The 14125-nt window shown below is 40.1% G+C and overlaps 1 long non-coding RNA gene across 1 annotated transcript in view; it reads right to left on the bottom strand.

Moving 5' to 3' along the window:
* Window positions 1-2697: 2697 nt before the first annotated feature.
* The window catches only part of LOC127143093 (uncharacterized), a 65768-nt gene continuing 54340 nt past the window's right edge, over window positions 2698-14125 (bottom strand). Inside the window, exon 4 of the long non-coding RNA XR_007814279.1 lies at window positions 2698-2918. This is a non-coding gene — a long non-coding RNA (uncharacterized LOC127143093). The remainder of the gene's footprint in view (window positions 2919-14125) is intronic.

Here is a 14125-nt window from a genome sequence, read left to right as displayed (position 1 = left end):
TGTGCATACTGTTATATATCTGAGGGACACGATATACAATAAGTGGATCCAGATTGAATTTTGGTTGAATCCCTGCTTCTTAGATTCCCATGTACTTTGTGTGAATACTGCTACTCTACAGCAGGCTGGAAAGCTCTTTGCAAATTTGCGAACATACAATTCAATAGGAATATCTCAAGGTTGTCAGCCTGATTTTGAAAGATGTTCATGTATTAATCTTAGAGTAACTGCCAAATATACTGAATGAGCACTAGTCAAGGCCTCTTGAGCACATTAACTTAACCTGTGACGCCATAAACTAAAGTTTTACTTTTCTTTCAGAAAGTTCTGCCCAAAAAATTATTTCCACACTGTTAACTGCCGTGTATTTATGATTGAAAGTGATCATTTCTTGGGAGTGTGAGGCTTTCAGGCCACTTAAGAGATGTCTCAGAAATCTGTCACTCTATTTTGTCTTTTTCACATTGTTGCATTATTCTACTATAACATTGAAATATAATGGTTGCAGATAGTAAAAGTATAAACTCATATAGACTCCAACTCAGTCTGTTTTAATTCTCCTTATTCTGCAGCCTTCAACATGGTTCATCATTATGTGTTAGTTGATTATCTTAAAAATCATATAGAACTCACAATATCTTGCACTCATGTTTTGGGTGGTATCTAATCAAAATATCACAATGTGTTTCTCTTAAGAAAAGCTTTTCATCTCTCACAGTGCTGCACTTGTTCCACTTGTTGCTGCCTGGCACTAAATCAAAGCTTTGACTTTATTTTTTCTTTTTTATGCAGATGACACTCAGCTCTATGTTGCCATCAAACCTACTGACTGACTCTCCATCTTCTGTCATCTTCTGTCTCGTAGCTCTTAAAACTGTATTTTCCCTTATTTCCAGGATGTTCCTTGAATAGTTTGGTGTTTGCCTGCTGTCCGACCCTCTGACTCCTCCCTCTTAGAGGGGGTTTTGGAGGATCTGTGTTCCCAGGACTCTGTGCTCCTCTTCTCTTGTTGGTTGTTTGTAAAGCCAGGCCACCTCCATGTTTCCAGCTGCCCTGCCCCCCTCCCTCCACTAAGCTGCCTCCCCTGACATCCATCACGGCAGATTACATCCCTCAAGTCATGTCAGCTAATCCCTGTACCAAACTACCTGGCACCCTGGACCTGGAGAGATGTGAACAGCTGATACTGTACTCCCTGAACTTTATTTATTGGATTTATTTATTCTCTTTACTCATTTAAAGACGTATTTTAATGGACTTCTAAATACTGCTCTTATTACCATAGTATTGGACCGGTTGCACTCTAATCTTGTACACTGTCGACTCTGCTCAGTCGCTGAGAATGTCTGCTAGACAGAAGGTGTTTTTTTTTTTATTTGTCTACAAATAATCAGCAGTTTCAGTGAGTAAAATGTATTTTACCCATATTTTATTGTTTACATCTTTGTCATTTTATTAGTTAATATTGCTGCTCCTGTTGGAGATGATGTGTGTGGAGCAGCTGTGGCTGCAGTGTTTGGAGATCTACTGAATTGTGTTAATTGGGTTTTTATAGCATTGCTTTAGTAACTGCATTTATTCTGGCTACATGACCTGTCTGTCTGTGATGCAAAGCTGTGTTATACTGTGTTTCTGTATATTATATTCTTTCTATAGCCGTGACATCATAATGACGTATTAAGAGGTGGATTAATTCAGGTGGATGTGAAACTCACAGCTCACCACTGCCATAACACAACATAAGGTACAGACAATTTAAATGTCTGATTCTAGCTATAAATCTGTATTTGTTGATTAAGTGTTAGGTTATTAATATACTGTACCTATTATATGAGATGATGATATTATCCAAATATGGAGATATGAAGCATATGAGGGAGCTGAGTCAGTCTGGTTACTCAGTGCTGTGAGTCTGTAGGGTGTAGAAGTGAGAGGGTGTATTTTCTCAAACATAATAAGCAGTAACATATGAAGGGAATGTTACACACAGTGTTGGGTGATAGTCCACAATGTGGAGTATTTTAGCCTATCATTGCTTTCATTTCTTGGGTTGAGAAAGATTCTTTGGGGTTGTTTGGAAAAATCTAAATTTCTCCTTCAAGAAAAAAAGAATTGCTCCTTGTTGCCAAGCAACATTGTTTTGCGTCCATCTGTAACAGTCTGTGTTATATCTGACAGTTAATTCTGGCTTATTGTCAAATTTAATGTGAAAGCGCTGAGATCATCCCACTCCACTCCTGACACCACTGACTGCAGTGTAACACTGATGTTAGAAGGAGCTTTAAAAGCCTCGTGCTCCTCCTCTGTCTCTGTCTCACCTTGTCTTCTTTATGTTAACGTTATATCACAACTACAGTGATAATCCTTTAGTAGCCCTGTGATAAACAGTAGTTATACACACTACCATAACTCATGGAACAGAATATGGTATAATATATACAATTTGGCAAGGTGATTCTTGTGCTGGTTAAAGTGACAGGTTTTCATCAGGAAACAGCTGAATGTGTGGTTCTGACAGCTAATTACTGCTATCAGGGTGGTAGCCTAAAGCCATAATTTCAATTTTCAATTCGCCGCTAACTAAATGAGTAGAGGCATGGCTGATTTGTGGATGGATATCTTAATATGTTTGTGATATGTGACGTAACGGTGATGTGGGTTGGGAAGGACGACGGAGCCCTTACCTCTGGCTCTGGAGTCCATTGGTGAAAAGGCCTCTGCTGCGTTTCCTGTGTCTTACAGCGGTGGAGCTGTTTAATTTGACACAAGGTCACAGGGAGCTCTGATTGACGTGCACGACGACTGCCTCTGCCACGGAGGGGTCTGTCTTGGCAGCACCTCCCTCTCTACACACCTCAGACGGTCATCAGTCATTCACGAGTCCGCTGCCACACGACAGCCTGACACAAGCGGGCAACCTGATAAATTGACCAGAGGAGAGATGGAGAGATTTTTTAAAACGTACGCATCTGACTAAACAACCACAGTGCACAGGACGTTCTCATGAGATCTGGACACATGTAGGAGACAGGAATTAGACGAGTATGACATGTTTTTGTACATGTTGCTGTTATTAAAAATGTTTTAGCTTTACAACTTTAATGGAGGAAATCTAAACTTTTTTGTTAAAACACAACATGTCAGCGTACTGACCTTGAGTCAGGTAACTTAGTTCACAAAATAAAATTACAGTTTCCCACTTAATGGAATTGAGCAAAATAATTTTGTTTGGCAAGGTCCTTCAGACACTTCTACCACCTCTCTAATACGATGGAGCTGCATGGAGTTCTGTTTGTGGTACAGAAAAACTAATCCCCAGAACTCGCAGTGAACAGTTTACATTGATGACTACAGTATTTGTTTCCATTCTGAACAGAGAGGTCTGTTGACACCAAGATCTACAGTTTATCATGCATAACCGAGGCCTTACTGTGAAACACTGCTGATGAGTTTTATGAGTGTAACTGTTTGATGCTTTGAGTACCACAACACAAATATATTGTACTTCAGCTGCTGTGGTGGAAGATTCAGCGTGGCGTAATGCCAAAAAACTGAGACCATCTGGAAAGACATCACCAGGGTCTGTCAACAACGCAACAACAGTTTATCTCTACAGTCAGGACCAGCACCCGTCAACCACTGTTATTCTAACATAAACATTTCATGTAGAAAATCAGCATTAAATGTTTTGAACACGTGCTGTATATACAGGATTTCCTACCTCTGAGCCTCCTCCTATCTCTAACAGTGAAACGTGGCATAAAAAGTCATTATACAAACTGAGCCATTACTTCTTTTTCCAAGGGTTTAGAACATTTGCATGAAATCACATATATGAGGGAGAAAATGATGGCAAGGCAGTTTTCACATTTCACTTCCAACAAGTCATGCTTCAGTATTATATGGCAATTACAGACATGGTTCACCTCTATTGGCTTGGTCATAAACTCTAATTCTCACATAGCAGTGATTAATTTGATTTTCTGAAGCTTTAAGAGGAGCTCGGCTCCATAACATATTTAATTTTTTATGGGGTAAGAAAATAAAATCAACTTCAAAGGCAGCAAAAATTCAGACTAACTAACTAATAATAGTGGACATTCTCTTTCCCATAATCAGTATGCAATTTGTAAATTATATTCAGCACAACAAACTTAACTGGACAAATAAAAATCCTTACAACATACAGAATAAGATTCACATACAGTATATCCCCATGGGAGCTGATGACAACACTGTTGTTTTGTACGCACAATAGCTAAAAGCTAAGTGTGCTATTACAGTTGTTTGTGGCGCCATTACAGGCCTGTCTCTAAAACTGGCATGTTATGACATTAATGTTGATGGTGGTGATTCAGAATCTGCTGACTGTGTGGGATCTGAGGTGGATCAATACAGACTGCATGTATGTAAATGCAGTCATTAAATCTTTCTCTAGTTAGGTGTCTGGGTTCAGGAAATATGTGATAGCTACAGTGAAAGACATGAGAGACAAATAATTCCCGCAGAGAGGAAGGAAGAGAAGTGGCCCTCTTGGTTTCGGGGGACATTAGGTGTCATTCTTTGATCAAGACAGAAAGAATATTTTTTCATGACTGTGCAGAGGTGATTAAGTGAAGTTAAGCATATGACAACATCTGCCACTGTCGAATGCAAATTTGCTTTTGTCCCACTCACACTACCCACAGTAACAGTGAGAGAGTGGTGTTGCATTCTTATTAACTAAGTCCTCATCTGTATGATGGAAACAGGGACAGAACGCATGAGCACATTTAATCAGAAAGCCCTGTAGTATCCCCGAAGCCTAAACATTAGTTACTATGCAGCTTGCATAGTAATATTCCCATTCGGTTAATGTGTTTGACCTCAGGTACAGTACTTTCTACTCTGTGTTTCATAGTCTGATAGTCAGTGTTTGAAGTTGGAGAAAGCGAGGACACTTGCAGAGTGGAGATGTTGACGACACCACACTACCTGACCTCAATTACCTTCTCCACAGATAAGATAAGACCTATTAAACAGATTATTTTACTTTTTAAACCACAGTGCAGGAAATCAGGAGTCCAGCTGTTTTAGTCTCAGACTTTTTTTTTAGATTTCTCTGCATGTTTTAGCATATTTACACATACATGTGCCTGCAGCTATCATTTTATCAAATGCCCAAACACATGCAGTAAACACACATGTAAAACACAGGTCTAATGCAGTATTTTTCTTACTGTTTCTACTGAGTGGATCCTATGTACTCTGTCCTCACTACCACCACATATATGTACACAGCTAAAATAGTCCCCAGCAAATCAGAATTTTCTATAAATGACAATGTCCAGCTGCTTCAGGAAAATAGTCCTTTAATTAATGCAGCCTTCTACTAAAAATTTAACTTGTTCACCAGTGAAACAGCCACTGAGCTTCAGGTGATTCTTGCAATACTGTGAAAGAGGAGTTTATGAATATTTACGGCGCTGGTCAGGGTTCATGTTAGACCTGGTGTCACACAGGGCTGTGTTTAGGATTAAATCATCTGGGGCCTTACATTATGAGTGTTAAAATAAAGCAAATAAGAAAATAAAGCTGAATATTTACAGTGCTTATTGTAACCTCACAACTGAGAACCAACACTATACTTTCATAATAGAGTTTTCAAAAGCCATTTCAAATTTCAGTGCTTGCCAGCTGAATAAATAAAGATTCAGAATTTAACCCCAGAACACTGGCTCTGTGCAACTGTGAAACCAGAGGACAGCTTCTGTGAATGGTTAAGATGTTTTTTTAACCAGACACTTTGTGCTTTGTCTGTGCCGTTTCAGGCCCTTTAAACCCACCACTCTCCAGTCGCTCTCAGCATCACTGCACCCTGAAGAACATACGAGCTTTTCATCGCCCCACACATCACAACTCCACGCTTGATCACCCCTTGTCTTTGTAGATAGAGGATAGATAAAGACATTCATCTTGATCAAGCACATAAATGGTTTACAGTACACACACACACACACACACACACACAGATTCTCCACACAACAGCAAAGACTTCTGAAGTTCACTGACACACATATATGTGAACTGTCTTTCATGACGTGCAATTACACAACATACATTCCATCTTGAGGTGTAAATTTGCACCTGAATATTTATATCTCTGTCCCCTCTGGCAGACAACATGCTTATCAGACTTCCAAGAGAATTTCTGTTCGAGAACTCACCGTCATTGTGATGCCCACTGAAGAGAACATCTCTCATGATAAACAACAGCCAGCCATCATCAAAGCAGACAGACACATGTGTACAAATGGCTGGGGAAAAGTGATGAAAATTCAGCATCTACATGCTCCTGCAATGGTTATTAATTCCCTTTGGCCAGACTCATATTTTTCAGGAAAATTAATTCTGCTGACTGATTTGCTTTTGTAATAACCTAATAGTATGCCACTACCATGCTCGCTCGCCTGGAACTGATAGGGAGAAGAAAATATCGATTGAGTGAGGTCGTCACTGTGTGGCTACAGATTTAATGGAGAGATTTAAATTTGCTCTCATTTTTTTATTCATGCAAACTTTTCTATAATTAGAAATATAATAACAGAATTTTTTTAGATGAAAGAATAAACAGGAGCAGATGGGTTTTTGAAGCTCAGATTCAAACAGAGTGAGGCATAAAACCTCACAACAAGTCAAAATAATTTGTCAGTAAATACAAGGTTAAGGAGGAGCACAGTGATATACTGGCTTTTGTGGAAATAACGGCAGTTATGAGGGTCTGATCTGAAGAAAAGTGCGATGAAACAGCATTGGCCTTTTCAGGTGAGCTATGTGTGTGACATTTCTCTTATCTGCTCTCTGTAGCCTGCTCAAAATGTGATGCCCATATGTTTCCAGCAGCACTGGCATCGCACTATATTTTACTCAGTTTGTGAGATGGAGAGGACATTTTAAAAACAAGCACTTTCTGGTTTGTCATTCACACACGCCCACACACACTGTTTGCTCCGGTCTCTACTCCGTCTGACAACGTTACATCTATTGTCCGTTCCCTGAATAAACTAAAGCCCCGTGCATTAAAGGAAGTCTCAGTGCAGTTTATTTATTTATTTACAGACATTTATTTGTTTTTTCAATAGCATATAATATGTCCCTGTCAGAATTTCTTCTGTTTTTCAATGTTTTTTCGAGGACAAAAGAAGACTGGGGAGTAGAGGAAGGAGAAGAGACTGCTGAAGAGGTGAAGGGAGAAAGAGATGCATCAGCCTAGAATAAGCCAGGAGCTCACCTCCTGCAGACAGAGTGCTATGTACTGTTGTCTGTGCTGTATATGATGCTATCTTCTTCCATGTCAGACTCTATGAACATACAGTAGACAGTCTGTGCTAGCACCGTTTAGTAAGTACACTGACATACAGTACAGTAGGTTTGTAAATGTGTTCTGAAGCTTGTCTTTGTGTTTGCTGCTTAGTGTGAGGCCATGTTGAGCGACAAACCCACAGGGAATTATCGGCCTGTAACTTTTCTGTTTTGGTTCAGTCTCACTGCTCTCATATCCACCAGCTGCAGGCAGCTGTTTTCAACAAAAAAGTAAATATCTTGTAAACCCACTGTACGCTACCTACCCAGCACCACGTGGCAGACTGACTATCCAACCCTATCACCAGACAAAAGCATCAATATGTCACAAGTTAATGAAAACACAGACGTTAATTGCAGGTCTGTGTCTATGCTAAACACCTATATACCACTCTGATGGCTGCACCTTTACTGTCCGCCTCACTAGATAAGGGCCACACTACATCACTGGCACTGAATGTCTGCATTAGACACAAACAGTGAAGTGCAGCTTCATCCAATAGGGACATAATTCCTTAACATACTGGGCTTTATCTGGCAAACAGAGGAACATTTAGCAGATTAAGAGCAAGATATTTACCCTGAGAAGCTGGTGAGGACAAAGCCAGAGGTAATAGGAGTGTATATTGCTTTTAACATTGCCAGAAACGTGACTATAAATGAATGCTAATGTTGCTCCATGTCTGGTGGCTGTGTAATTAGGCAACTGTTCGCTGATACATTGAGCATAATGTCTTTATTTTAATGTCTTTTTAACCCTGTAACATCCACTTTACTTTAGGAGGAGGTCTGCCTACATTTAAATAACCAGCTTTGATTGTACGACCCTTGTGAATTTGGACAGTTGGTGGTAAAACGTTAATGAAAAACGTTTTTTAAAACCACAACCTGCACATGTTAGACCCGTGTCTGCATTCAAGTCCAGTTTCCTGTTGCCAGTTACTCAGATCTGGCTAAGTATGTACTTGGCAGACCCTACATTTCCTGTGGAGGAGGTGACTGAGTTGACTAATGTGGCAACTTTGCCAAAACATATCCCTTGCCTTTTCAAGCAGTTTGGCCAGATTTTTCAGCTTTCTGCTGGTCACCCAGAGCAGTCCTGCTTATAAAAACTGTCTTCAGAATATAATAAATTCTGAACATAACACACACAAAAGTAGAAGTTGATTATTATAATAATCAAAGGGAGTTGATTATTATAATAATCAACTTCTCCTTTTGTGTGTGTTATCACAAATCTAACTCCTTCTCCTTTCCCTTGCTGACTTATTTGAAGGGAATGAATCCCCAAACCATCTGTGAAACATCAGCTCACACAGGAGATGTAGCTGCTTCTGACTATGAAAAAAAAGGTGACAGGGTTACTCACACTTTGCTCCCCTCCCATCAGAATGTCAACCAGGACATGTGCATACCTTCAATTGTCTTTATTACACTTCACCTGCCTAACATGTTTTTACCCTTCACGGATCTCAGCCTCTGAACAGCAGAACCTTTTAAGTGCTTCCCCTTCAACTCTAATGTCTGTGCTGTGTTTACACCTAAAACACTCCACCCTACAATCAGAGATGGTTTCTCAGAGCACATACATCACCAAAAAGCTTCCCCAGCAATGCAACAGCAGAGTTTTATATTGGAGGTTATATAAGGTGAGTGTTGAGCATTTTTGTTATAAAAGACAAATAAATTGCTCACGCTAAAACAACAGAGGAAGCACAGGAGCTGGTTAACAATCAGATTTGTTTTTGTTTTTGTGTTATTTTTTTAGGGATTAGAAAACACCCGGCATTCCTAGATTCATGCACATGAACAGGATCAACAAAAACAGTTTTGGTACTGCTGGCTTCAGGAGCTGTGTGGTTGATGTTTTTTAGAGTTCAGCAGTTAGTGAGTATCTAGAGGGTAGATTTACAACTCTTTCCTTTGATTTAGTGTTTGAGTTATTTCTAAGTCCTCAGTCCTGTGCATGCACGACACACACTCACACACACACACACTCCTGACATTATCAGGCCTACACAGAGAATGTGTTTACTCCCAAAACTCCACTCGCTTCCTCAGCTCAAATATTTAGACTGAGAGTCTCAAACTCTTTCCTTTGAATTGAAGTAATTGGTTGGCGTTTGAATTCGAATTTCACAGGCAGTAGATTGCTTCGCAGTGCAGTCAAGTTCAGAGGAGGACTGTACAGGCTTACAAATGGGTAGTGTGTGTGCACATGTGAACATGTGTCCAGCTTTATTAGTATTCTATCAGTAGAGCCATATGAAAGTGTCTCCCTCTTTTCAAGTCACCCCACCCTCTCTTCTCTGCTGCTCTCTCCCCTTTCTATGCAAAGGTCCTGAGTGTGCCCTGTGGGCAGCTATTAATGAGGAACTGTGTGGTGAGTCTTATTAAACCTTAATGACAGGCAGGCACCTGCCTGGATGTCAACACGAGCTGGGCTCCGCCAATCATCAACACAGAGAATCTGTAATCCGCAGAGCTGAAAAAAGGTCCCCTGTCAGGATGGATCCCTCTGTGATCTTCCCTCTGAGGATTCCAGTCAAACAGAAAATTTTAAACTCATAGAAAATGTTTGGGTTCGCAGACACAGACTGTTGTCAAGTTTACCTTTTCAGATTTGCATTGTCTGAGTGGCACAGATGGAGAGCAGAGGACAGATTTAATGGGAATTGGGTTTGGTAGAGCCATGTTCAGCTTCATGTTCAGCTGATTCAACAGCAGAGAAAAGAAGAGATGGACAGCACTTTGAAGAAAAGCCACAGGCCACAGCAGGTGAGAAATACTGTCGAGCTGGGTTTGCTTCAGGAGGAGCTTAAACATGAATGACGCATGGTCAAACTCTTCCTGAAGCAATCCCAGGAGTTTAATGTATATACTCTAAATATTCCTGCAGAAACCTGCAGCCTGGCAAACCTTCTTCCTCCAACCTTAAACTGCTTAGAACTTCATCCACCTCAGTCCAGTCTGCTTTCTAGTCCTTGGTGGGACTGACTCTAAAATAGAATCGAAGTGTGCCAGTTCTTTTAGATGTTCTTGTATTTAGTTTGCCACTGAATGCGGCTGACATCATATAATCTAATCTCTCCAGACTCCTCCTGCACCGTCATAGCTCTTCCTCCATTTTCCCCTGGTCCCTGTGTCTGACCGATGATGTATGCCCGACGTCAGGTTGTAAACTCTGACCTATTAGTGGTGATGAATGGTCGCAAAGCCCTCTGTCTCCCCCTGTTTGCTGCAGCCGAGCTGTGCTGCTCAGTTATTTCAGACTGTGTGTGCTGCTCTGAAGCAGATAAACAGAGAGTGGGGTTCTACGTGAACATGCAGCCTGTTTGTTTTTATACAGAGGATGAGGAATATTAAGGATGCCAGTTTCAGTTGGTCAGCAGGTTGAAAACCAAAGCAACTGAGTATCAGTGGTATAATGGTTTCTAGTGGCTGCTACTGGGACTTTTATACCCAGAGTTTTTTTTAACAAAACCCTAATTCTAACATTTACCAATAACAAAAGCCAAGTGACTCCCAGACATATTTTCCTATTATATGTTTTTGCAGTTAAATGAAGTGGCTTGTACTTTTATCTCAAGTAAAGTGAGACCAATTAAGCATTTAACTTACATTTGACTTCTTAAATTTGACAATCAAGGCAAGCCAAAGTGTATTTGTGTAGCACCTCACGAACAAATAGGACAATTTAAAGTGTTTTACATGACGTATACAAATGGATAAAAACGATGTCTAAGTGTTATATAATGGTTTACAGGGCAGAAACAAACAGGCCCAAATTTAATACAAAAAGCAGTGGCAGAGAGAAAAGTTTTTAGTCTTGATTTGTAAGTGTTGGAGCAGATGTCAGATACTGTTTGTTCTGAGATGAGGTCAAAAGAAACTAAGAGATGCTTCACTAGGCTTTGTTTCAACAGCTGGAACACTGGGTAAACCAGTCCCAGTCGATCGGAGAGGTCTGAACAGTCATCACAGATTTATAGGTACTCTGGCTTTAAACCATTTATTAAAGAAGTAATAGTGCTTTAAAAGCAATCCTTTGAACCAGATATAGCCAGTGCATTGGTGTGAGAACTCTACTTTATTTTCTTAGGTTTAAAACTCAAACAGAAACTTATAAAGTCACTCTTCAGTAGTCCAGCCTACTAAAAATAAATGCCTGGACGATGTTTCCTGTGTCTTATGGTGACATTACTCATGTAATTCCCACTTTACCTTCAAGTTGACAACAGGCTTATTCTTGATGTGGCTCACAGGGCAACCTTGTGAGACCTTTGTTAAGTAACCACAGCGGCTGAATGTTTTTCATGTTATCCACAGAGACATGAATGAATAAATACTACAGCGTGGGTGTTTGAAATTCTTACAAAGGGGCATGGGCTGTATGTTAGAGGTGTATCTTTTCTGCTGGTTTACCTGCAGAGCTGAATCAACCATGTTAAGTATCCAATGTGCTGTATAATACTTTGATTTTCTAGAACCTCAGGCCATGCATGGACGTATTCTAGCTGCAAGGTTCAAAGATATTCACATATTTTTGGAGGTTTTATGTGTTAGTCAGTTGGACACAGTTGGATATCAGAGGGCTTTTTGATCAAAATGAGTCTTTCTATAGAAAGAAAGATACAGTCCCTTTGCAGACTTAGCCAGAAGAGTGCACTCTGCCTCAAATGCCAGATGGTCAAAAGGATTGTCCCTGTCTGGGTTCCTGCACATGGAAGATGCATGGAGTCATGCCAGGTCTCTTCACTCCTGCTGGGATGTGGAGACCTGGCACGACTCTGTGAACTCCATGGGGTAGATGAAGCAGAATAAAAGCTGTCATGTTGGGATATTTCCCCTAGAGGTTGTTTTTCAGGTGGCCAGGTGTATTTCCAGGAGCCTTGGGATGTTACGGCTTACCCCGGCAGATCCAGGGTATAACTCCCAGATTAGCACTGTGAGAGGAGCAGAGCTGAGTGGACCTGAGGACTGGACGGGTGTCTCTCAAAAGATCAGTAGAGGCTTCAGAGAATTTCAGCAGGGGATCCTTCCCTACCCAAGACTGTGTGTTTGCGTGTGTGTGTGTGTGTGTGTGCGTGTGTGTTTGTGTTGGTTTGATGGTGTCAAAGTACAAGCAGCAGCATTAAAAATGCACTCTAATTAAACAGTAACTATATTCTGTTTCAGCAGTGTTTATTGTGCCAGAGACCTGCTCCAGTCGTCCACCTCCACTAACATCAACAACTGAGTTTAATGTGGTGATTTTTTAACTGTTTCATATGAAATAAACCTTGAGACCAAAGCCTATTATGTTACACCCATTAACAGTTAACAATCTCAATCAAATCTCTGTACCTCTGAGCTGAAAAACATGCCTCCCAGGTAGTGAACAGTGGGTTATTTGGCACAATCACAATCAAAATGCCCTTCATGTGGCAGCGTTACCTCTTGTGTTACTGACAATACAAGGCTCTTTTTTTTTTTTGCAGTTATATAGGGTCTAATAACTCCTACTTGATATTCACACAACACTGAAAAATGAAAACAGTTTGTATAAAATGTCTAAAAAGTTTAACAGTAAAAATAAACTTAGTTTTAATATTGTATTTAAACTACATTTACAGGAAAAATAACCTATTTGAAGAGGAATTACTGACTTTGACACATCAGAATTAAGAACATAAAAAGTACAAATTACCTTTTGAAAGACATGATCTATAGGAGGAGCACTAACCTGTGTGTGTGTGTGTATGTATGTGTGTGTGTGCGCACCAATCACAGCCAAATCCACAGCTGAAATATCTATTCATCTTTCTGACCTTGGATACTGTCGTTGAAATGTGTGAGATGAGCTAAAGTCATCTTAATGGGACCTGACCCAGCATCGAGCCCAGGTCCCAGCTCACCCTGTACTACAGAGTCAACAACCAGTCAACCAGTGACCTAACTTACCCTGATTTACTGTGAGACCAAGCATGATGGATATGTGTGCAGAGTGATACATCGCTGCCAATATTCATACGTGTGGGCTGCAACACGGTGCTAAAGCATCATATTTCAGAGAGGGGTAAAAGCAAGACCAGGCTTTGTACTTAGTATCTGGTGTCATGACAACCTCAGGGGGCATTTTGACAGGGAAACAGACAATGATACATCTGTGACCTTTCTGTTTCTCAGATAGAAATGAATGAATGCTGCATCCTGCACAGACATGATGAAAAGAAATAGACAAAATGCTCATCTCATTTATAGATCTTTATTTGGTTATGTAAGATCCCTAAACGGGGAACAAAACGCAGCCGTGGCCACAAAATGAAACTTGTCAGGACTGTTTTGTTGAGCTTTCCTTCTAAATATCTTCTGAATCAATTTCACTAAATTGAAAATGGCTCAATACGAAAACATTTTAGGTCTACTATTAATTCATTCTGAAAATAGAATTGCAGAATGGATCAAATTAATTTTCCCTATTACAGTAATTTGAACATAGATACTTTATGTTATATGCAAAAAATATATTACTTGCTACTGCAGTCAGACATTCTAAATATATGATGAAGAAACAGTTGTCCATAGCCTACAGATGTCTCCTTTTATAGCACTAATAGTTTCCTCTGCTTTTTGGTTTCTATGGCTCTGATAAGAGATTCTGCTCTTGATCTTTCGAGCCACTTGGCATGCATCAGGTCAGGAAAATGAAGTGGTTGCATGTGGAACTAGGCTGAAAATGGCCCATCTCAGTATCTCCCACTTCAAACTGCAAAATCAGTCTTCTTAAAGTTTTATTTTCTAT

This window comes from Lates calcarifer, linkage group LG12, assembly GCF_001640805.2.
Source record: "Lates calcarifer isolate ASB-BC8 linkage group LG12, TLL_Latcal_v3, whole genome shotgun sequence".
Lineage (NCBI taxonomy): Eukaryota > Metazoa > Chordata > Actinopteri > Centropomidae > Lates > Lates calcarifer.
Note: the sequence above shows the minus strand (reverse complement) of the source record. Positions and strands in the feature narration are given on the sequence as shown.